Genomic DNA, 22,839 nt, shown 5'->3' on the forward strand with positions numbered 1-22,839 from the left:
GCAGCCCCCGATCCCAATCCCGATCCCGATCCCTTCCCATCCCGGATCGCCCGGCGGGAGGCGGCAGCGGCTTGACGTCATCGTCACCGCCCTGACGTCATCATCCGGGCCCCCGCGCGCGCCCGCCGCCGGGGGGGGGGCACAAAGGGGGAGAGGGGGGAGCGCGCGCGCGTGCCCGCCCTCCCAACGGCCGCCGCTCGGGCCCGGCGCTGGCCCCGCGTCCGTCCGTCTGTGTGTCCGTGTGTCTGTCCCGCCCCGCCGCCCACCCCCGCACACACGCACGGCAGCCCCGGTGTGGGACACACACACACACACACGCGCGCACAGGTGGCGGAGCCGCCGCCGGGCTGGGTGCGGGAGGCGCTGCCGGCGCCGCCATCTTGCCCACGGGGCTCCGCCAGACGCGGCTGCGCCGCCGCCGGGAGCCCGAGGAGCCGCCGCCGCCTCCCCCCGTCCGTCCGTCCGTTCGTCTGTCTGTCTGTGCCCGTCGAACCCTCAGCGCGCAGCCCCCGGCCCAGCCCCGCCGCCCCCGCCCGGCCGAGCCCCGGGCGCGCGTCCGCCCCCACCCCCCCCGCGTGCGCCGGTGCCGGACGGGGCGGAGCGGAGCGCGCAGGCCCCGGCCCAGCCCCAGCCCGAGCTCAGGCAGGGCCGCCGCCGCCGCCGCCGCCGGGCAGCAGCTGGTGACGCAGGAAAAACGCCCCGGAGAGAGCGGAGCGCCCAGGGCCGGCACCCGGAGCGCGGGTCAGCGACGGCCGATTCGCCCTTCGCGCTTGGCGCCGCAGCGCACCGGAGCGGGGAACCGCGGCAGCGGAGCCGCCCCCTCGGAGCCGCGGCCTGGCATGAGCCCGTGCCCCGCCGGCCGCCGGGCATGAGGCAGCGCCCAGCAGGGCTCCGGGCCGCCGCAGCAGCCGCCGCGGGACGAGGGGAAGCGGTGCGGGGGTGAGTGCGGAGCGCGGGGCCGGGCGGGGCCGGCGCTCCCCGGGGACGGGGCTCGGCGGGCCGGGGCGCGGCGGGAGGGGCAGCGGGGGGCTCCGGGCCCCGCGGAGTGCGGGTCGGCCGCGGCGTCTCCCTCTCAGCCTCGGCGTGCCGGGCCCGCACCGCCGTGTTTTGGAGGGCGAGGGAAAATGGCTGACGGCTTCTCATCACCGGCGGCCGGCGGGGGGGAGCGCCCGGAGCGCTGCGGGCTCGGCCCGGCCCGGCGGGGCCCTCCGGCCGTGCCCCCGCGGCCAGCAGGGCCCGGCGCGGCCCCCAGGGCTGCACCGGCACCGCCTCGCCGGGTTCTCGCTTCCCTTCGCCCCGAACGCCATTACTGAGGTGGAGTGATTGGGGCCGCGTAGGCCCGGGCGACGCCTGGAAATCAGGCCCTGCCGAGGCGCTTTCCCGACGGGCTCAATGAAAAGCACCGGCCCCAGCTCGCTCACGCCCGCTGTAAACACCGCGAACACGCAGGCCACTCCTCTGGCCTCGGCTTCCAGCGGCCCTGCGTCCATGCACAAAAAGCATTCGTGGCTTTTTCATCTGATTCCCTCTCTAGTCCACCGTGCCGCTGCTCCTCGGAGCAGTCGTGCCTTAGGGGTTGTCTGTAGCGATTTGTTTCAGGCGCTACAGCCCTTTCTCCCCAAGGTGTGCACGGGGGTAGTTGTGTGCAGCTTGACCGCGGATATTCTCTGTTGTTGTCCTCGCCTGTTGTTTGGGTTGTTGAGGTTTTTGTGTGTTGGTTATCACTGTGTTAGCGTGTGCCGTCCCACTTGGTGCAGCCGTGTTGGTGCACAGAGGGAATAGCCGTTGAAAATTGGTGGTTTTGTTCTCGTGGAAACATCCAAAGATGTTCAGCTGGTTTTTAAGATGCCATATTTCATTTTCAGGTTCCTCCCTGAGAAGTCCAGTGAAGTATTTAGAAGCTTCACAGTAACACACAACTGTACAGGGGAAAGAAAAAAATCTTTCAGAAAGGAATTGTTCTAATTTAATGCTCAAAGGACTCCCAGGCTCTCTGCAGACATGTTGTGTCTGTCTGAGCTGTCTTCGTGCTATCTGTGCGACTCGGTTTATAGTCACAGTTCTGCAGCTGTATTTGTGTCACTGCGTTTGTATCAGCCCAAAGACCCTCTGAAGTCACAGGCTCGCAGACAGCACAAGGCCCACTTCTGCTGACCTACTTGCAGAACTGGGGCCTGTATTTTTATAAAAGTTGTTGAATTTAAATATTATTATGCATTCTTAAGCTACTAGTGTCAACATTTGCTGTGATAGATGGACTCGGTAACCCCGTGGTTTTCAGCAGCTTCTCAAATGCCTGACAAATGGTTGGTAAAATCGTTTTGTTTAGGGAGGGAGTGTTGATGGGTGTTTGGGGGATTGACCTTTATTGATTATGGAACTGAAACGTTGTCCCTAGTAAGAAAGATTTAGGAGTGACAGAAATCTGTAGGCAGCCAACTTTATTCTTGATACTTTGAGGTTTTGCTTTGAGAAATGTTGCTGATAAAGTAACGTGTTTATTTCAGTAAAACCCAAGTCACACATGGGGGAGTTGGGGTTTTATTGTTTGTTTGCTTGGGCTTTTTTGTTTTTTTTTTAATGTCATGCCTTTGATTCTTGGAGGTGAAGTAATGTTTATTCTTTGAACCAACAAACTACAGTAGCCAATACCAAGGATTTCAGGGAGGTGTATAAAATACATGTATTGATTGTTCTGTTGCAATACTGTGAACAACGGTGATGTTTAGTGATGGCCGTGAACAGAAACAACATAATTATAAAGCTGCAGTGGAAGAAGCTCAAGTTGTCAGTGTGTTTACAGGGAGGGGGCAGGGGAGAGTTCACTGGAAATAAATGTAAGATTGTATCATAGTAACTTTCTCTTCTCTAATGTATCTTCTACTTTTGTGTAGTTTGTGTGAATGGTATTTATTTTGGGTGTCTTCTGTCTTAATCTTTCCTGGCTGCTGCTTCATGCCGTGCAGGATTTGCCCTTTTGGCAGTGCTTGTGTCTGTGGGACTGACAGGAAGACAACATCAGAAGGTGGCGATCAATAAGGAGAGTGGTAGCAAAGCTGTTGTTCTGTCTCTCTGGAACGTTGTCACCCTCACATAAACGTTTTCTTCCCCACATTGTGGTGCATTTGTACTCAGAAATAGCCCAGTCCAACTGCTCTCTGTTCTACAGGCACACTTCTGGTTTATGCATTTTACTAATATTCTGAAATTCTTAGAAGAGATTCAGAATAAACTAAAATAGTGGGTTAGTGTCTTGTTTTGCAAAATTAAATAGGCTTCTAAGAAAATAAAGGTGCCTGTAATACCTTAGTTCCAAGGCATCTTACATTTGAAATTGCAATTAGTTTAGGACTTTGAGTGAGTGCAACCCCAGGTAAAAATGGGTAGGAATTCAGTTATTTATTAGTTTGAACAAATTACTTTTAAATGGCTTTGAAGTTCTGTCTGTCAAGTGTGTATTGAAAATACATGGAATGTTTTTCTGTTATTCCTGCTCTGGTTTAGACAAGTTCAGAACTTATTTCAGGTATTTCAATGAAAAGTCCTTTTGTGTTCAGCAGTACTGTGTAGATATCTGTGTGCAGATATATAGAGAGTGAGATATATTTACATACACCTTTTTATTATTGGCTATTTAGAAATACTGTTTTATACCTGAAGCTTTTAGGTCTCTTAGAATGTATATTTTAAAAACATACTGATCAGGATCGTCTCATTTGTGAAGTGGATGAGTCAAAGGTGTTCCTCACTGTTTTTAACTTAAAGTAAATTTTTTTAAAGAGTCAAAGCCCACAACTCCCCTGAAACTATTGCACTTACTTTAATTCTTTCTCCTGTAGTCACAAACAGTTGTTTAATTGAACTAGTAGCCTTGCTTGTGCAGCACTTGCAGAGACCAGTGTGAAGGGGGTGTCTGAAGATGTAAGAAACTTTGCTGGATTTTGTGTTAATTTGAGCAGTTTTACAGTGAAGGCTTTTGTGTCCCTTGAACAGTCGTTTCTTGGATGTTTGTATTAATATTAGTCTGAACTCGTGGGCCTGGTTTCTCTTGTTCAGGTATCTTAAGTTTTCTGACAACATGGATGTTTTCTCTCCAGCCTCTGTGTGTCTGTGTGCAGTTTCATTACCTGTATCACACTTGTTTAAAATCAGGGTTCAGAATTTAAAGCTGTACTGGTGGGTTTGTTTTGGGAGACAGCTTGGCAGTGTCTGTCTTTGCTGTAGTCCTTGTCTTTTGGGAAGCTGGCAAGTTGTGTGCTGTTCCTGTGAACTTGTCTGACATCACACTGATGTTTGTGGTGTGTGAATACACAGAGTTGCTTTCACTTTTTAATAGACCTGAGCATTGTTGTGCTATTCCATAACAGAGGGGAGGGATGGAAGGAAGGTCTTCCATAAACATTTGCTTGCAGGCAGCGGGGCTTGAATTTTTCTGCCTGGGAAGTTTGAGCTACTTTAGATTCATGTGTTAGAGAAATACAGTGATATTTTCATATATTAAATCCAGGTTTTGTTTTCTTACTAAGGTAGGAACATCTTAATGTTCTCACACTGTTATTACAAAACTGTAATTCATTCTGAGTTACTTTTTCAGAAGTTACATTGTGTTGTCTGTCCCTCTTGTGCTTAAGGCTGGGATGTGACCTGAGAGCGTGGTTAGCAGAGGTTCCCTCTGCACAGAACCGGCTGTGACTTGGATGTTTTGTGTAGAGTCTTGCATGGACAGACAGTGGCAGGAAGCTGTTCTGTCACGACTTTACCCTCAAAATGTCAACTGGAGCCTTCCAGTGTCCACTTGAGCCCACTGATGCTTTGAGAACTGTCTTTAGGTCTGGTTTGGTGAAGTAATTTAAAGTGGAGTGTTGGTAACACTACAGGGGAGCTGTCAGTAACTGTGCCCCTTGTAGGGGAGGGGAGGAGAGTAAATAACGTCTTAAAGTAGCCAATTGTGACTTAGTGTAAAATATTTTTGCTTCACTTTTTTCTTTTCCTGAGGGGACTTAACAGTATAACCAGGTTCTTTTTGCATTTTCTGTTGTGAATTTTCTAATTTTCGTTTTACAAGAAGCCATTAGTTGCTCATTTTATTTCAGAGTTGGATTCAGTCTGCTTGTTACCAAAACTTTTTGGTTGTCAGCTGTTGATGTGTTTTCAAATAAGGATTATAATGCTGGGAGTGAAAACCATTTGGACACAGGTATGTTCCCAAGGTTACTTTCCTAAGGAACACTGTTGATGTGCAGTTTTCTTCAAGGATCAGTTGCTATTAACTGTGAGAATGATTACTGGCTTTTACTGAACTCTGTGTTAGTAGAGCTCTGAAAGGATCCATGGGATGTGGATTTAAGATCTAGTTGTACTTTGAATGCTGTATTTTCAGCCTTTTTTCCCATGAAGTTTGACTGAAGGCTTTGGAAGTGATGGATGACTGTCAGGAATGCTGCTATGGCAAGCTTTTATTTGTAGCATCCTTGATGTGCTTACAGACCCGCTGTGTAGCCCTGTCTGGTGATTCAGCCTCCCTTGCACACGTAACTGCCAACAGGGAAATAACATTTTCTTGCATAGAGACCTTTGCATGGACGTCTCAGAAAATCATAGTGTTGGTAGTTGCATTTAGCTGTGGATTTACTCAGAAGAGGGGAATTCCACATTGCATCATTCCTTGGAGATCTGTGCTTTATTTCCAAGTTCTGTTCTTAGGCTGAGATTCCAGACTGTTGAAGGCCAGACACAAACATGCAACTCCTTTTAGTTTCCTCATGTCCTCTTCTCTCTGCTATAAATTGCAAAAGACTTCCCTAATATTTTTTAACAAAGTGTTGAAATGAGTGCTTCAGAATAATGAAAAGTACTTGGAGGAAATTTCAGGGCTATCTTTTCATTAAGCTTTCATGTAAAATGCCCAAAGCTCAAGTAATAGAAAATTATCCCTAGAAGAGCCTTTAAGACGAGTAGCACTTTTTTTTAACAGCTGTACAGGAACATGGAATGACAGAAAAATGTGCATTCCAAATTCCATGGACTTCACTTCTTAAGTCACTTAATTGGTGCTTAACCTGCTTCTGCAGGGCTGGTTGAGGGAAGAGAAAAAGGTTTTGTTTTGTGTTAGGGTGGTCTTGGCTGTACTAATCTGAAATGATGAAAGGAGAAATAAAGATTGTTCGGAAATGTGTTTGGTAAGAAAACCCCAGTGCGTGTGTCAGGTGTGATCCCTCTGTTACCAGAGGAGTGTCCCTGCTGGCCCCGTGGTGTGGGAGGGATTGTGGGGACAGGCTGTGCTGGCTGTGGGTGGGACTTCGGGTCTCTTGTTCAGAAATAAAAACTGACAATGAGGGGAAGAAAAGTCTCTTCTAATGTAAGATGAGAATGAACATTGTTGTCAAAACATATGGGATCTCAGTAAATGAGCGTTGAATCATTTGGTGTTTATTTTTTTCTGCTGTCTTAACAATAATAAAGTGCTTCAGTGTGGTTTTGATTAAATTTTAACAGGACAAGGTAATAAATTTTAAAGTTAAATAAGAAAGGTGTATCTGCTTAGCTTAATTTATAAGTGAATAGGTTGGTGAAATACCAAAATTTTTATAAACTAAAACCTTAGGCTATAGTTTAAGCAATATTTTATATTAGACTTTGTAGGTTTCTGATTTAGAAGTAGAATGTTGATTGTTCAGTGATTTCTTACGTTTCCTTTTAATGTGTTTTCCTGAATCTTTTAGCTGTGAGGATTTCCTTTTTTTTTTTTTTAAATTGTGACATAAATCCTCTGGAGCTTGAAGATGAAACTCTGGGGGCTTGTTCTGCAGTTTCATTCTTGAGTTTTGCACAGCCCTGCATGTGTCTTGACCTGTCTTACAGACACTCTTTTATTAATCACAGTGGGACCTTAAAATCCCTGGATGCTTTTCCCTGGATGCGTGTGATTGTGTGTCTGAGCACACCTGCGGGCACACACACATGCACGGGACTTTCTGGGATGATGTACTGACTGTTCCCCAGGTGAGGTGATAATGTCAGATTCCGTAAGTGCTTTGTAGCTCTCTTGCTGTGTCGGGGTGTCTTCGCGGTAACTCTGGTAATTACGCAGTAACACAACCTGAAAATGGCCTGAAAATCCTTCCTGTTCCTGTTCTTGAAGCGGTTCAGCCAGTTGGCTCACAGTGGCTGACAGTTTGTTTCTTGTCTCATGAAGATGTAGCTTGAAACATGAATTTCCCTTGTGGCATTTGGAAAGCCATTATTTTTTTCCCTTTCCATTTCTAAGATTGGGAAAACAAAGGGGGGTTTGTTTGTTTCAGTCTTTTTTGTTTGCTTGTTTGTTTTTTTGGTTTTTTTTATACGGCAATGGATGCAGCAAGGTGAACTCGGTGGTGGTGAAACCTCACTGTGAGCTGGTGTGTCCTCACCTGTGGAAGAGCCCAGTGTGATCAGTACCATCCCCTGGTCAGCAGGTGTGTGACTGATGTTTTTCACTTTCCTGCACCTTTCTGGGGTTTTTAACCAGATGAAGGAGGATTTGGTAATGCATCCTGTCATCACTTTTTCCTTTTCATTCATATCACTTTTCTGATAATGGTGCGAATATTTAGGACCAGTAGCAACTCTGGGTGTGTTGCCTGGAGGCAGCTGGGGGAGGATAGTGGTTAGTTTAGTTTTGTTGTTGGCAAGTAGAAGCCAAAATAAAGAGTTTGGTTTAGAGATTCAAACACACTGTTGATTGATCCTCAGACAGCACTTCAGAAGGTCATGTTTTTCTAAAGCTGAAATTGTACTTGATACTGGTTTGTGCTTGATACGTTTTGTGTGTACTTAGGTTTGAGTGTCGCACTGGAAGGCGGAGATGTTGTGCAAGCTGGGCAGTCATCTAGACCAGCAACAAGTAACAGCTGAGAGCAGAGAATCAAAATCTCTCCTGCTTCGTTCTCTGAAGTGTGTGCTTACACTGTGGTGCTGCACCTGAAGTACAGTCTGAGAGTGCTGCAGTGTTGAGGAGCCCCTGCCGTTCTCTGTGGGTGTGAAAATGCGATAAATGGTGGTAGTTCACACATAAAATGAAGCCCAACCCTTTAGTTCTACTTTCAGTTTGTCTAACAGCAAAATCTTGCTTTAAATGGGAGTTTATAATTGTATGTAATTTAAGTTCTAAATGGCAATTATCCACTAGAATTCTTTATTGCATATCTTTGACATAATCAGTTTCTTTAGTGTGTTTGATGAATTTATTTTCTTAGAACTTCATGTCAGAAATGTGAGTTGGGGTGGAGGGGAAGAAAAGCCTAAACAACCATATTAACATTTACATAGTTAAGTTGCAGTTGTTTGTCTCCTGGTAGGAATTGTGAAGACATTGTTTTGATAGTATGTCTCTGTAGGTATAAAAAACTTTGCTTCTTACATAGGCTCTGGAAATGTTTGTTTTCTCTCAAGATACTTAAATTATTTTTGTAATGTTTTCTCTTAATAAGGATTTTTTGTTCGTTTGTTTAATTTTTTGTAGTTTGCTCCTGCTTGCCTGGTTGGTCTGATGTTAATAATCTGCTTTAAAGGGGGTTGCTTTGTCTCTCCTATTTCTGGATAGCTCATGTTGTGTTTCACCAGGACTGGTGAGGTCAGTTCTACACCTTGGAGAGACTTCCTTGCTGTGAAGGAAGTGTCTGCTTTACAGACAGCAGCTTGTCACAGGGTGTGTATGATCAGTTGAGTGTTTGTTTTGGCAAATTTTTTTATTGTGAAGTTGATGTTTAAGGTACCTTATTCTTGCACTGTTTATTGATAAATGTGACTGAAAAGTTTGTTTTTTTCCCAGCTCTAGTACATATCATTTCATCAGGATGTGGAGTTTGTTGTATTTCAGAGTGGATTCTTTAGCAGAACTAGATACTTACTTTTTAAAATGCCCCCATTATTAATTTTTGAGTCAAATTATCAGTTGGCTCAATGAAGTTGAAGTTGTGTTAGTGCAAAACATGATATAAAGAGCCTTGGAAAGAGAATTGACGAGTCGTGGTTTGTATAAGCACTTTACCATTTATGGGGGAAGGTCCTGGATCCCTTGATCCAACCTGGCTTTGAACACTTGCAGTGATGGGGCATCCTCAGCTTCTTGGGCAGCCTCTTCCAGGCTCTCTGACCTGCTCCAGGCTCTCGCTGAACTCTTCCAGGCTCTCACCAACCTGTTCCAGGGTCTCGCCACACTCATAGTAAAGGTTTTCTTCCTAATATGTCTAAACCTAATCTCTTTCAATTTATAACCATTCCCCCTTCCCCAGGTCAGAAGTGTTCCCTTCTCTCCCACCAAATGATGGACTCTTCTTTCTGTTGGATCCTTGACTTAGTCTGGAAGAGAGATGGAATTGTCATAAAATCATAGACTATGCCGACTGATGGGACCCATCAGGACGGTAGAGTCCAACTCCTGGCCCTGTCATTCAGTATTTTATCTCTGGAATTCCTTCTGTAAATGCATGTGTTACATCAGTCTAAATCCTACACTGAGAAGAATTATTCCTCTGTTGATAAACTTGATAGGTTCTTTAGAGTCTTCTAATTCTCATCCTGTACATTACCCAAACATTAATCAAAAGGCTTGTGTTGTCTTTTATTTTACAGATGAACTGAGGCACAGGGGCTGTAAACTTCAAAAATACCTCTTGTAACTTCTCTGGATTTTTGTTCAATGTTCAAGTGTCACAGGCGTGTGTTTCGTTGGCTTAAGTTGCTGTTCTGCTCCCTCCTTCTTTCTCAGTTTTGTTTTTATCTCAGTACCCAGAACAGTGAGAGGAGGATGAAAAGGTTAATCTGAAAAATTACCTGTAGTTTCTCCAGCAACGTATATGAACAAGACACAAACAAAATTAACTGTTTGGGAGTTCTTATTACTGCCTTATAACCCAGAGATTTCCCTTTGACTTCTCCAGTTCTGTTTCTTCCCTTATAAAACATTATTTAACTTCTGCAACAAATAAGGTATGGACAATTTTTCTTCCCTGTGCCTCAGCTGATTACTGTTTACCCAGGGGGCTTAGTTTGATGGAAATGAAATTACAGTGGAAACCAGATTACTCTGAAAATTCCAATTAGGTAGGAGAAAAATGACAAATCGAGCCTTTGACAAATGCAGAGACCGTGTTCTGTCTGACTGTCAGGCAGCCTTAGAATTTTGTTAAATGAAAACTTGTGTTGTGAAAGAGTCATGATGTTGCCTGTCACAGTGCATAGAGCTGTTGTGCTCAGCTACTCAGGCTTTGTCAGCTCTCGTGCCAGGTTTTTTTACCTGAATTTTCAGGTAATGTTTGACTTGTACAGTTTTGTTTACAGTTTCCTAACTGGCATTTTCGTTTTTTTGTTTGTTTTTTTGTCAACAGAAGTAAAATCTTTGCCACCTCCTGTGTTTTATTCCTTCTTGTCACTAGTTTGTGTGCTTATAGTCAAATTATTCAAAGTATAGCTCCTAGATTAATTTTCCTGACTCCTTGTGATCTCCTGAGTATTCCACTGGCTTTGTCATAATTTCCAGGACAAAGACAGTTTGTTGCTTTTGCCTTCTCAGGCTTCTTGAGCTTGGTGTTATTTGCTGTGGCTGCTTAATATTTCTTTCATGACTGAACTTGTGCTGTTCAAGAACTGACATTCCTGGCATTTATCATCCACTAAACAGCTCTTTCTGTGTGCATTTTCCTGTGATACCCATTATGCTTGAGAAAAATTCTGGGCTTTATGACTCTTCTGCATTGTCAAGACTCATCTGTGCCATAATGTGAGTGAATCCTGGTTCTGTCCTGTGTGCTAACTGTGATTGTCCATGTTCTGTGTCCTTCCCCTTTTAGAGTCTGTTCTGTGACTGAAGGGAGGGCTCTTTAGCAGAGGAGTTCATGGCATTTGCAGTTAAGCATTTTCAGTGCAGGGAGAGCAGCATTAATTTGTGTTTTGGATTTTTTGTGTGTGATAGTTTGGATTTTTTTAATGACTTTCTGGTTTTTAGACAGAGCTGCAAAAGAGTTTTTAAACCCATCCTCACTCCTTAGTAGTAGTTGATCATTATCTCCTGCATTTCTTAATAAAGGGGGTTGTGTCACACCTTTTGATAGGTTTTAGGATACAAGAATATTCTGTTTCTGGGACAGGGGAGTCACATTTTGGTTCTGGGAGGGAGTGAGTATAATGGAATTAACTCTCCTGGTTTTAACCCTGCCTTTTCTTAATATACTTTGTAGGGGTTTCTTTTTTTGTTCTGTCCGACCTCCCCCCCTATTTACCTTTTTGCATTTGTATCAAACCACAGCCCATGTTGTGTTGGCAGAAGGAGCACGAAGACAAAACTGCTGTTCTGTTGACACCTCTCGTTTCCCTATGGGGAGGCCTGGAATTTATGGGGAGTTGTTACCCGAGTTCTCTGGGACAGAGAGTGCTCAGGGATTTCTTGGGCATTCACTCTGCTTGGGCAGATGGATTGTGTGAGTTTGGGTGGATGGGGCATGTTTGAGGCAGACAATGGAGAGCACAAGGCAGAAAGAGATCTGGGGGACTGAGTGACAGGAAGCTCAACATGAGCCAACAGTGTGCCCAGGTGGCCAAGAAGGCCAATGGGATCCTGGCCTGGATCAAGAATAGCGTGGCCAGCAGGACCAGGGCAGTGACCCTTCCCCTGCACTCTGTGTTGGGGAGGCCACACCTTGAGTGTTGTGTTCAGTTCTGGGCCCCTCAGTTCAGGAAAGAGATTGAGGGGCTGGAGCGGGTCCAGAGAAGGGCAACAAGGCTGGAGAAGGGACTGGAGCACAAGTGCTGTGGGGAGAGGCTGAGGGAGCTGGGGGTGTTTAGCCTGGAGAAGAGGAGGCTCAGAGGTGACCTCATCACTGTCTAGAACTCCCTGAAGGGAAGTTCTGGCCAGGTGGGGGTTGGTCTCTTCTCCCAGACACTCAGCAATAGGACAAGGGGGCACGATGGGCTCAAGCTCTGCCAGGGGAAATTTAAGTCGGAGATCAGAAAAATTTCTTTGCAGAGAGAGTGCTCAGGCATTGGAATGGGCTGCCCAGAGAGGTGGTGGATTCCCCATCCCTGGAGGTTTTTCAACTGAGCTTGTCCGTGGCACTGAGTGCCATGATCTGGTAAAGGGACTGGAGTTGGACCAAGGGTTGGACTTGATGATCTCGAAGGTCTTTTCCAACCCAATCCATTCTGTGATTCTATGATAATAAATGAGCTCTCAGCTGGTAACACTCTGTGAGCTTGTGCAAGCTTGACTTTTCAGGCCAAGTATCTTCTGACTGAAATTCTTACAAGCCAGTAGGAAATAGCAAAATGTTTATGTGCAGTGGGCTGGCATGGAACAGTAGAAAAATTGCCAGGCTGAGTTGGGCAGTTGGTGTGTTGAAAATTAGTTGGCTACATTTGCTAAACAGTTATGAATAAGTTATGGAAACATGAATTTTAATGCTGGTATCACTTTCTTTTTAGAGATATTTTGAATTACTCTTGGTTATGATAACGGTGGAGTTTGAGTTCCTGTGCTTCGTCTGTGCTGGTTAAACATTACATGAAAAGTAGAGTTTTAAAAAACAAACAACAAAGTTCGAAATTAGTCTCAGTACAGTAATGGGAATGTTTAAATTATCTGAATTTAAAGCATTTCAAAATATCTAGGTATTTCACAGTTATTTTTGTCACAATTGAGGAATGTGAACTGCTTCCAACTAAATACCTTGTTAGATGCTGTTCTGTGCTTTCATTACTTACAGTGAACCAAGTAATAGGTTGTGTTGATTTTATACTTTGAGGAAAAATTTTGTAATGTGTTGATAATATCACAGGATACTAGAGGAAAATACTAATAAAAATGAATAACTTTCTTTAGTGTAGTGTTTAACAGTTTAGAGAAGCCATTAAATTCTCCATAGGACATTTGAAATGAACCAGAAGGGCCAGGCCAGGCCTGATTTTTTTCACTTGTGTCACAGAATCTCTGCAGGGATTGCAGTGGTGGCATCGGGGGCTGCTCCGTGGTGAGACATCAGGGGCTGTGCATGAGCAGGATCTGACACAGGGCAGTGCACAGTAACATGTGAAAATACCATTATGGTGATATCCATAATTCTCCCACTGAGTGCCTGTAGCCAACATTTCAGGTATTTGTGGTGCTGAGATTGGTGAAGCCTCAAGTGCAGTGTAAGTAACGTCATGGTTTGGGCCACAGGCAGAGCGAACGTGGAAGGGGCCGATGTCCTTCCCTTCAGGTACCTGGGGAAGAAGGAAGGTGGCAAAAGCCACCGATGGAATGTGTGAACCTCATCAGAAATTACGGAAGCCACGACGTGTTTCTGTGTCTCGGGGGAAACCAGGGCCATGGACATTGACATGGTTTGGTGGGATCTTCCAAGGATGGAATGTTGGAGTGTTACTTCCTTTTTCACTCTTCTGTAGGCAGAATTGAAGTTGTGAACAGTATCCATAGAATCATAGAATGGATTGGGTTGGAAAAGACCTCCGAGATCATCAAGTTCAACCCTTGGTCCAACTCCAGTTGAATTGGTCTATTACAGCACATCAAAGGGAGTGTTTTGATTTAAACTTTTCTAATTAAGTTTTTTAGATTTTTGTCTGCAGTTAATAATATCTGTAATCCTGAGGCAGTTGGATTAGATAATCATTGGAGCTTCCTTGCAGCTGAAAAAAGTAATTCCATTCTCTATTATTCCTGTAATTGGAGGAGGTAGATAATTTGTAATTTTAGCATGATCAATCCTGCCTATAAAATTGTGTTTAAAAAATCCAAGATTTCTTTGGGAGCCCTGCAGCTGCAGCAGAGAACAACATGAAGGAAGTTTGTCCTCTGTTGATCCTCTGCTGGATGTAGGGGATAAAAGATTTTAGCAATTATTGAGGGTTTGAGCATCACTCATGAAAAGAATATTCTGAGGACATATTTGGGAATTTTCATATTCTTCTCTGGTTACCCACAGCACCTGATGCAGAGAGAAATCACAGAATGAAATAACAATATAATGTTCCTGTGTAAATTGCAGAACTGGAGTTCAGGATAAGTGTTGGTGGCTTCACCACTGCCCTCACAATAGTTGATACCAACCCCAAAGCTTTTACAAAGTTAAAAGTCCAAGGATTTAATCATGAAAGAAGAGAGTCCATTCCTGAAATTGGAATTGAAGGAACTTCTGAAGTGGTTAAGAAATGAGAGTTTGAAGTCTGGAGGAAAAATCTGTGTAGGTGCATCAACATTTCATTTAGTTTTTCAGTCCAGATGTGAATATTTCAGACTTATGGCAAATCTGAAAAAAATGAAAAAAAAAAAACAAACCAAAACCCCAACACATTTTTTGCTGTTAAATATTCTAACACAAAGTCAAGTTGGCTTAAGCTACTGCAAAGTGTAGTATTGATGACATTCTTCTCAAAGATGAAACAAAAGTGAAACTGGCAGCTTTTTACAAATAAAATTTTTGGCCTCGTTTTAATTGACTGCAGTTCTTCGAAAATGGGCACTGCTCAGTGGAAAAGCACAAATAAAATAGACTGTTTTCTTTCATTAGTGGAGTGTGTAAAAGGTTACCTGTTAACAGAATCAGATTTTATCTGTTGTAACATTACCTTGTAGAGGCTTGTGTAGTTCTTGGGTTGTATGAGTGGACTTTCTTGCTGAGTTCTTGCTTTCAAGAAAAATAGGCTTTGGTGAAAGTGCTATTTGCTGCTCCTTGTCTGGCATGATTGAACTCCTTTTAAGAGCCTTTGCTGAAGTACTTTTTTTGGCTTTGTGTTTTAATGCTGGAGACTTAACCACTGTTCTTGCCTGTGCACAACTGGTAGTAATTTTTTTTAAACGCTACAAGAAGGATTTTGTTTTAAACCTATTGAGCCTAGGCCTTGCTTCCCATTTAGTTATGTATTTTGTCTGTGTTTTATATCTGCTGTTTTCTTCAGTTTCCAGCACAAAGCCATAACAATGTCACAGTACTCAGTTTCTCATGTGTTAGAAGATGGACTTTCTTTCCCCTCTGAGTGGGAGAGTTGCAGTGTTTGCAAAGACTTCATTGTTACCCAGAGTTCTGGGAACGCCTTCAGCATCCTCCCGTCTCCCTCAGTATGGAGAACAGTTACTGTGTTGCTCTTTGTTATTTGTGCTTCAAGAGTTAAAACTAAAGATGTTTTTGTGGAAATACATTGCTTTTAATTGAAGGTGTAGCTGTGTATCTGTGGCAGAGGTATCAGCTGCTCCTCTCAGCTCTCTGTGCTAATTCAAGCAGCCAAGAGCTCTTTCCCTGCATGGCTGGGTAAGGATCAGCAGAGCACACATGTTAGTTGTGTTGGTTCTCTTCTCAAAGTCCACAGCACAGCAGCTCTTGGCATGAAATAATACCTTTGTTATAGCTCAGGGCTTGAGAACCAAGGAGGGGATTCTGTGTCATGTGCAGAAAATGCTGTACCTCTTCTCAGCATTTGGAGGAAAAGGTGGGTGCCCTCCCTGCTCCTCCTGGTTTTGTGTGTGCCTGGTTGGCAGTCACTGCATTCTGGGGAGGGAAGTGCCAATGACAAGTACAGTTTGGGTAGTCCTGGCCTGCTGACTCTTGGTTCTTTTGCTTCCTTGATAGGCCCAGAAGTTGAGGAGAGATAGAAATAGCAGTCTTAGAAAGACATCTTTATTTCCTTAGTTATTTCCCAGAACAGCTCGGCTGCCTTTGGACGTGGCTGGTCTCTGATGTTCTGCTCTGTGGCCAGGCCTGTAAGTGGCTCAGATATTTGAATCATCACATTGCAGGCTCATCTTACTGGGGCAGCCAACTGGTGTGGAGGGGAACTTTTTGTCTGCTGTATATTGTTGCCTGGATGTAAAAGGCTGCAATTCACGAGGTTCTTATTAGTTCTGCAACCAAAATTGTGTAATTCTGTTAAAAACACTTGATTTGTGCTTGCTGTGAATGTGTGAGTCTGGTGTTCCTGTGCAGCTGCTTTTCTAGAGAGCCATGTTCTTGCCTTGCTCCCCAATACATACCAAGTTTTCTACATGTCCTTATTTTTTAGTGGAATGCCCTGACACTTGGCTGTGTTGGTGCACATTCCATTGTTCCAGGCTTACCAGGTGATCCGTTACCCTGTGACTTGTTCCTGCTCTTATCCCCTCATTAGTTTGGGTGCCATGGGCAAGATTTATCAGTGACTTTGTAGTTTTGTCTCTGTCATTGGTCATATTGAGTAGTTTGGAATTGAGGATTAATAGGTGAGGGGTTTGGCTGGGAATGTTGTCCCTGTTTGTTAAAATTATGTTAATTATTCTGGGTGCACTCAGAGATTTAATGTTTTTAAACCTCCTTTTGTTTTCCTGTAAATTTAATAAGACAAGTACAGAAATTCAGGTGGTTTCTAATATCTCTCACATTTATGGCAAAGGAAAGTATGAAATTGATCTTATTTATTAGACTGTAGGAAGTTGCATTAGTGGTTATGAGATTCACTAAGTGGTTTTATCTCCAGAGATGGGGGTTTGATTCCTTTTCTTCATTCCCCCTTCTCCACTCCATTCCTTTTTGTGCTGTGTTGGACTCTGTTGCATTTTTCAAGATATATTAGAAGTTAAGTCTGCAGATTCTGGATTCTTGATCATGTTATAAAACTCTCTGAGTGCAGCTTACCCAGGTTTTCTGATATTAAAATAATTACTATAAGTTTTAATATATTGTATTATAAATATTAGATACTGAGGTTTTTGTTATAACTGATGTATTTTTTGTATTTAAATTCAGAGCAGAGATATTACTTAATATCATGGCAGAAGAGGCTGAGATGTTTAATGTTTATTTAATGATTTATGTGGTGGTTGCTTGAATGATTTAAATGTATCAATTACGATCCATAATCATAGATGTGCACTAGGAAATTCCTATTAGCTAAAGAATAAGGACAATAATTTAGAATAAACTTGGAGACCATGTATTAAATGAATTGCATAAGGAAAAAATTACATCATTCTGGTTTGTTAGTACATTGCAATAAGTTTATCCAAAACTACATTTTGTTACAAGTGCAAGAAAAACTGAGATGTTTTCTGCTTGCATTAGCACATAACCCCGTGTGATCTCCTGTAACAGCTTTAAAGAGTCATTCCATTGGGAAACTGAACCTGTTCAACTGTCCAGTTGTTTTCTGAACCTCTGCCAGATGTTGTTGTAATAGAATCTAAAGCTGTCAGTGCCAGTACAGGAATACAGTTTACATCTCTCTGTTCCTATGGATAATATTAATTGGCAAGAGTTGTTGGCTTAATTGTCTGCATTCTCATGCAGAGAAACCAGAGATGTCTATTGCTGTGCACAGTTACTGTGTCTGGTCTGTTGTTTCTTTCAGACTTTATGGTCCATCCTGTCCCAACATGTTTCATTCCAAGTAGGAAGTCACTGATACCTCAATGCTCAGAAATTTTAAAACTTCTGTATCCTGGCACATTGTGGTAAAAATTCATGTTTTGCTGAGAAAAGCCTTCACTGCTGAAGTGAAACTAAGCCTGTATGTTTTGCTACTTGTAATACTGAGAATGTATTTTGATTTTTCCCATTGACTTGAGGATCTAATAATAATGTACTTTGGAACAAAAAGACAGAGCTGACAAATTGAATATAAAGTAACATTAAAAGTTAATTATTGCCTTTTAAAATTAAGTAAGTTTAAATCTTTTAAAAAAACCTTAATAGCATAATATATTGCAATTACTGGCATTTGGATTAGTGCTCCAGGGAGCAAACAGGATTCTTAGTGTTTTGGACAGTGACCTTTGCTGTATGGCTTGGAGAGGTGTAACTATCACATCCATTTTAGAATTGGTTGAACACCTTGGAGTATTTAATGTGGCCATGACCAGACTAAGAATTCATTAGTCAGAAAGAAGGGATCAAGAGCATTTAATCAGTCCTTGGTGCAAACTGTAGACATACTATTTTCTTGAAGCAGTCATGAGTAGATGTGTTCTAACAGTAATTACTCCATAGATGATGGGCTGTGTATTCCTTTTCATCCAGAGCTTTACTTAAATGTGGACATCAAGCCAAGATTTGTCCTTGCCTGTGGAGTTCTATGGCTGCTTGTAAAGGACTGAGGTTTGGTTGGACCTGCAGCATCCTCTCAATCCTAACTGGCTGTATTGCCCAGAACACATTTTTGGCTTGTAGAAGGCCAGTTCCTGCATAAATAAAGTGCAGCACAACTGGAAAAAATGTAGAATATCAGCACGAGATTGGGTCTGACTGAAACGAGTGGAGCATATTGACGTTGATTTTTTTGTTGTTTTAGTTTTGAAGTTGTTTCCTGTTGTAGCTGGTTCTATTAATACAGGGTAAAAGGAAGTCTTGCCTATGTCTTTGCATGTTCGTTGGGTAGTCAAGAGAAGGGCTGTGTAGTAAGGGAAAGTCATGGTTCAAAACATTTAAGCAACCTTTAAAATAGATTTCTGCATTTTCCAGACTTACTAGATGTGCTTTTCTTAGGTTTTAGTGCATGCATTTAATAGCATTTTTTATATTTATTGAACTTTTTTTTTTGAAAATCTGCTTTGTTTTCCTGTCATGACCAAAATTTTCATCTTCTCATAAACCCCATATTTTTTTGAATGTAGATTATTAATCACTTGGAAATGCTTAAACCAGTAATTTAAATAACAGAATTGTAGGGGCTGTAAGTTTTGTGTCCATCTCCCTCCTGTCACTGAGATACATTGAACATCATTATGGTTGTGTTTTCATACCAGTTGGACCAGCTTAACTCCCACTGAGAGGCTCCTGAGGGTGAAGGGATGGTTACACTGGCGGGGAGGCCCAGACCTGGTTAATTTCCTTACCATTTGCTGGGGGTTTATGTGACGCATTGACTTAGCTCTGTATCTTTGGCATTTGTCTGTGCACTGTCACATGGGCAAACACTTCTCCTGCAGAACAGGAACTGAAAGTGTCTCCTGCACTTTGGTAGACAGAACTAAATGCTGGTCTGAAGACTTGTCCTCTTGTTACATTATCCATGAAGAAGCTTCATGTACTTTTCTACCAGTGGTGCATTGACTGATAAATGCCCTGAGAATTATTGGCAGATGAATGTTTTTCAGAAAAAGACACTTATTGCTGCTGTCCAGTTCCCATTCAGGGCCTGACCTTCATTGATTATTGCCTTGAAGTAGGACAGTCCTTTGAGTGGTGTAAAGGATTTCCTCTTTTATTTGTTCAGTCTTTTGGGAAGTCATTCCATGTGGAAACACCTCTCCTGTGGAGTCAGACTGAGAGGGTTGGAGCGGTTCAGCCAGAAGAAGAGAAAACTGAAGAGACCTTATAGCCCCTTCCAGAACCCAAAGGGAGGCAGCAGGGGAGCTGGAGAGTGACTTTGACCAAGAGCAGGACAGGGGGGGATGGCTTTGGGCTGGGAGAGAGTAGGTGTCCATTGGATATTGGGAAGAAGATCTTCCCTGTGAACGCAGGGAGGCAGCGGGACGGGTGCCCAGAGAAGCTGTGGCTGCCCCATCCCTGGAAGTGTTCAAGGCCAGGTTGGATCAAAGGAGCAACCTGGTCTGATGGGAAGTGTCCCTGCGATGGCAGGAGGGGTGGAACTGGAGGATCACTGAGGTTCTGAAGCCAAACCATTCTGTGATGCTGTAAAAGCAGAAATTAATATGCTTCAAATGCATCTGTTTCCTGGCCTTGATAAGGAGAGCTGAGTACTGTTGTCAGCCTTAACTTGAATACTCTTTTATTTTGGTTAGAATTTCTTGGGCTTCAGTTTTCTAAGTTCACTTTCTATGCTTTTACTGCGTAGAATGATAGAATCATAGAATGGATTGGGTTGGAAAAGACCTCCGAGATCATCAAGTCCAACCCTTGGTCCAACTCCAGTCCTTTTACCAGATCATGGCACTCAGTGCCACGGCCAATCTTGTTGAAATTCATGTGAGTGCTGGGGGTAGGAGCATCTTTTATGAAGTTGGATACTGTTAAGTAGATGTAGGTTAGCTAAGCTTGTTCTCAACACTGAGGTTTGAATTTAAAAGGTAAAAAATCCTGAAGGAACTGCAATATGTTTCAGGGTATGTATGTTTATTTTGTTATGAGTTTGAGGGCAAATACAATTACATGTTTGTGTAGATGTTTCAGCATCCCAGAAATTTGTGCTGCCGAGTGTCTTAATTTCAAATGTACAATGTGAAAAGATCACTGAAAGAGGTTACTGGAAGTAGTAACCTGTTTTTCAGTGAGTGGTTTTATTTCATAACAATTACAGTTACTCCAAGTCTGTCTTCCACTGTAGCGCTGAGATATTTGTTCCTTTGAAATAATGTGTTGGAGCCTGGGGGCACTAATTGACAGGAAGCTCAACAGGAGCCAACAGTGTGCCCAGGTGGCCAAGAAGGCCAATGGGATCCTGGCCTGGATCAAAACTAACGTGGCCAGCAGGCCCAGGGCAGTGACCCTTCCCCTGGACTCTGCCTTGGGGAGGCCACACCTTGAGTGCTGTGTTCAGTTCTGGGCCCCTCAGTTCAGGAAAGAGATTGAGGGGCTGGAGCGGGTCCAGAGAAGAGCAACAAGGCTGGAGAAGGGACTGGAGCACAAGTGCTGTGGGGAGAGGCTGAGGGAGCTGGGGGTGTTTAGCCTGGAGAAGAGGAGGCTCAGAGGTGACCTCAGCACTGTCTAGAACTCCCTGAAGGGAAGTTCTGGCCAGGTGGGGGTTGATCTCTTCTCCCAGGCACTCAGCAATAGGACAAGGGGGCACGGGCTCAAGCTCTGCCAGGGGAAATTTTAGTTGGAGATCAGGAAAATTTTCTTTGCAGAGAGAGTGCTCAGGCATTGGAATGGGCTGCCCAGAGAGGTGGTGGATTCCCCATCCCTGGAGGTTTTTAAACTGAGATTGTCCGTGGCACTGAGTGCCATGATCTGGTAAAGGAGTTGGACCAAGGGTTGGACTTGATGATCTCGGAGGTCTTTTCCAACCCAATCCATTCTATGATTCGATGAACCTGTTGCAGCTGACTGTCTCATATACACTCACTTCTTTACTAGAAGGAACCTAAAGGAATTTTCTTTGCAGTATATGCTATTCAAGATAACATTTTCTGATTGCTGCTTATCAGGTATTTTTTAGACATTCAAAGTTAGACACATCTTGTTGTACTCAGTAGCAGCTGAATGACAAGTTTTTCATCAATTACTGAATGCGTTTCAATTTTAGTGCATGTCACTGTTAATGAGCAAATTACTGGGACCACTAGGTCTCTATTCTGATGGTATATATAATTTCCTCCTTCCTGAAAGATACAAGGCACAGAGAAGAAAGAAAATGGTAAATGTGTGTGGGAGTGTATGGATTGTGTAACTGCTGAATTAGGTCAGTGTTACAGATTTGGGGGAGGTGTTTCTATATGAGAAGGCGTTCCAGTTGAAATCAAGGAATAGGGTAGAAGGTGAGATTCCAAGTCTAGAATTGTAGACTAGAACCACATCATAACCCTTGTGGTGAGTCAGTACTTATTAAGATTTTAAGAAGGCAGTTCCTGGAATCCTCTATGATACCTTTCAACCTAAAATTGTGTTGCTGCCATTGAGCCTTTTTGCAGCACAGCACTTTTGACGGAAAAGCACATCAGTGGGATCCCGTTTGGATAGGAAGGTCATTCTATAAATAAACAGTTTTATGGTTGTTACCAAGCTCTGTTGTTGCGTGTTGAGTAGACTTTTATTCTGACATTCATTGTTACCACGTGGAAAAGTAAATTTTGCAGCAGATGTCCTTGGTTGTAAATAACCAGAATACTTCAAATAAAGGCAAAATAGGTCTGTGACCCTGGACAGGGCTCAGGTAATGCTCATGAATAATAAAGTGCATTTTGAAGTCTGCAGCTGCCACCTGGCACCTGGCATGTGCTTTGTGCTGGGACTCTGTAGGTTGCTAATTTAGGAGAAAGGCTGTAAGTGTTTGGGGCATTTGTTACTCTTGAAGAGACTCTGAGAAACTCAAACTAAAGCTGCTCTAGAAGAACTGTATTGGTGGATCAGGGTGACACAAGGCAATGGCCAAGGCATAAAAGCAAATGGGAATTTGCTCAGATTGCAAAGAGCGGATGTCAGTGGGATTCATTTGACTCAGTCTTCATAGCCTCATAGAGGGCTTGATTAGCAAGTGAGTAATTAGTCTGGTATTTAACAGTTATTTGTCTCCATCTTGGTCCTGTATCAAAACATCCATTCAAAGCTTTAGGTAAAGGTGAAAATTTTTTTTCATGTGGCTTAATGTGCTGAATCCAAAATCAGAAATAGTAGAAATGAGATCTGTAGAAAAACCAACACAGAATATCCATTAGAATTCAGCTGGATCCAGGCAGTTTGAATTGTTTCTCCTGGGCTGTCTGTCCACTTCAGACCGAGGTGTCACTACATCAGTTTACTTGTGTTTGTAGATTATCAAATTAGTTATAAATGGGTGTAAAGGCAGTTCTTGAGCTTTGCCAAACTGTGCCTTGGTGTGTTGTAACTCTAAAAACTTGAATAGTCTGCATTGAAGAAGTGATGGGAATGAAAAGTTTCATAGTTAATTTGTTAATTGGTGCTAGAGAGATGAAAGCAATAGTGTGTTCTCTGTGGGCAGTTTGGTGTTTTCTCTGGAACATAAATGGTTAAATGAGTGACTGAAAATATGAAAATAGGACTGGTAAACTGCTGCCTTCTCATACTGTTTAAAATGCATAAATTGGATGTGATTACACCTACAAAAGTTTGTATATTCTGTGATTAGAAGCAAAACACCTGATCACGGATATCCTTGCAATTTAGAATATGCAGATACTACAACAATCAATCAGATGATTTATTG

The 22,839-nt window shown here is 43.3% G+C and overlaps 1 protein-coding gene across 2 annotated transcripts in view; it reads left to right on the plus strand.

Moving 5' to 3' along the window:
* The first annotated feature begins 560 nt into the window (after window positions 1-560).
* Window positions 561-22,839, plus strand: part of USP9X (ubiquitin specific peptidase 9 X-linked) — a 102,624-nt gene continuing 80,345 nt past the window's right edge. Inside the window, exon 1 of one of the 2 annotated variants that reach the window (XM_071565605.1) lies at window positions 561-939. The gene's annotated coding sequence lies outside the window, so the exon portion shown is untranslated. The remainder of the gene's footprint in view (window positions 940-22,839) is intronic. The other variant, XM_071565597.1, reaches the window with a different exon arrangement.

This window comes from Pithys albifrons, chromosome 1 (assembly GCF_047495875.1).
Source record: "Pithys albifrons albifrons isolate INPA30051 chromosome 1, PitAlb_v1, whole genome shotgun sequence".
Lineage (NCBI taxonomy): Eukaryota > Metazoa > Chordata > Aves > Passeriformes > Thamnophilidae > Pithys > Pithys albifrons.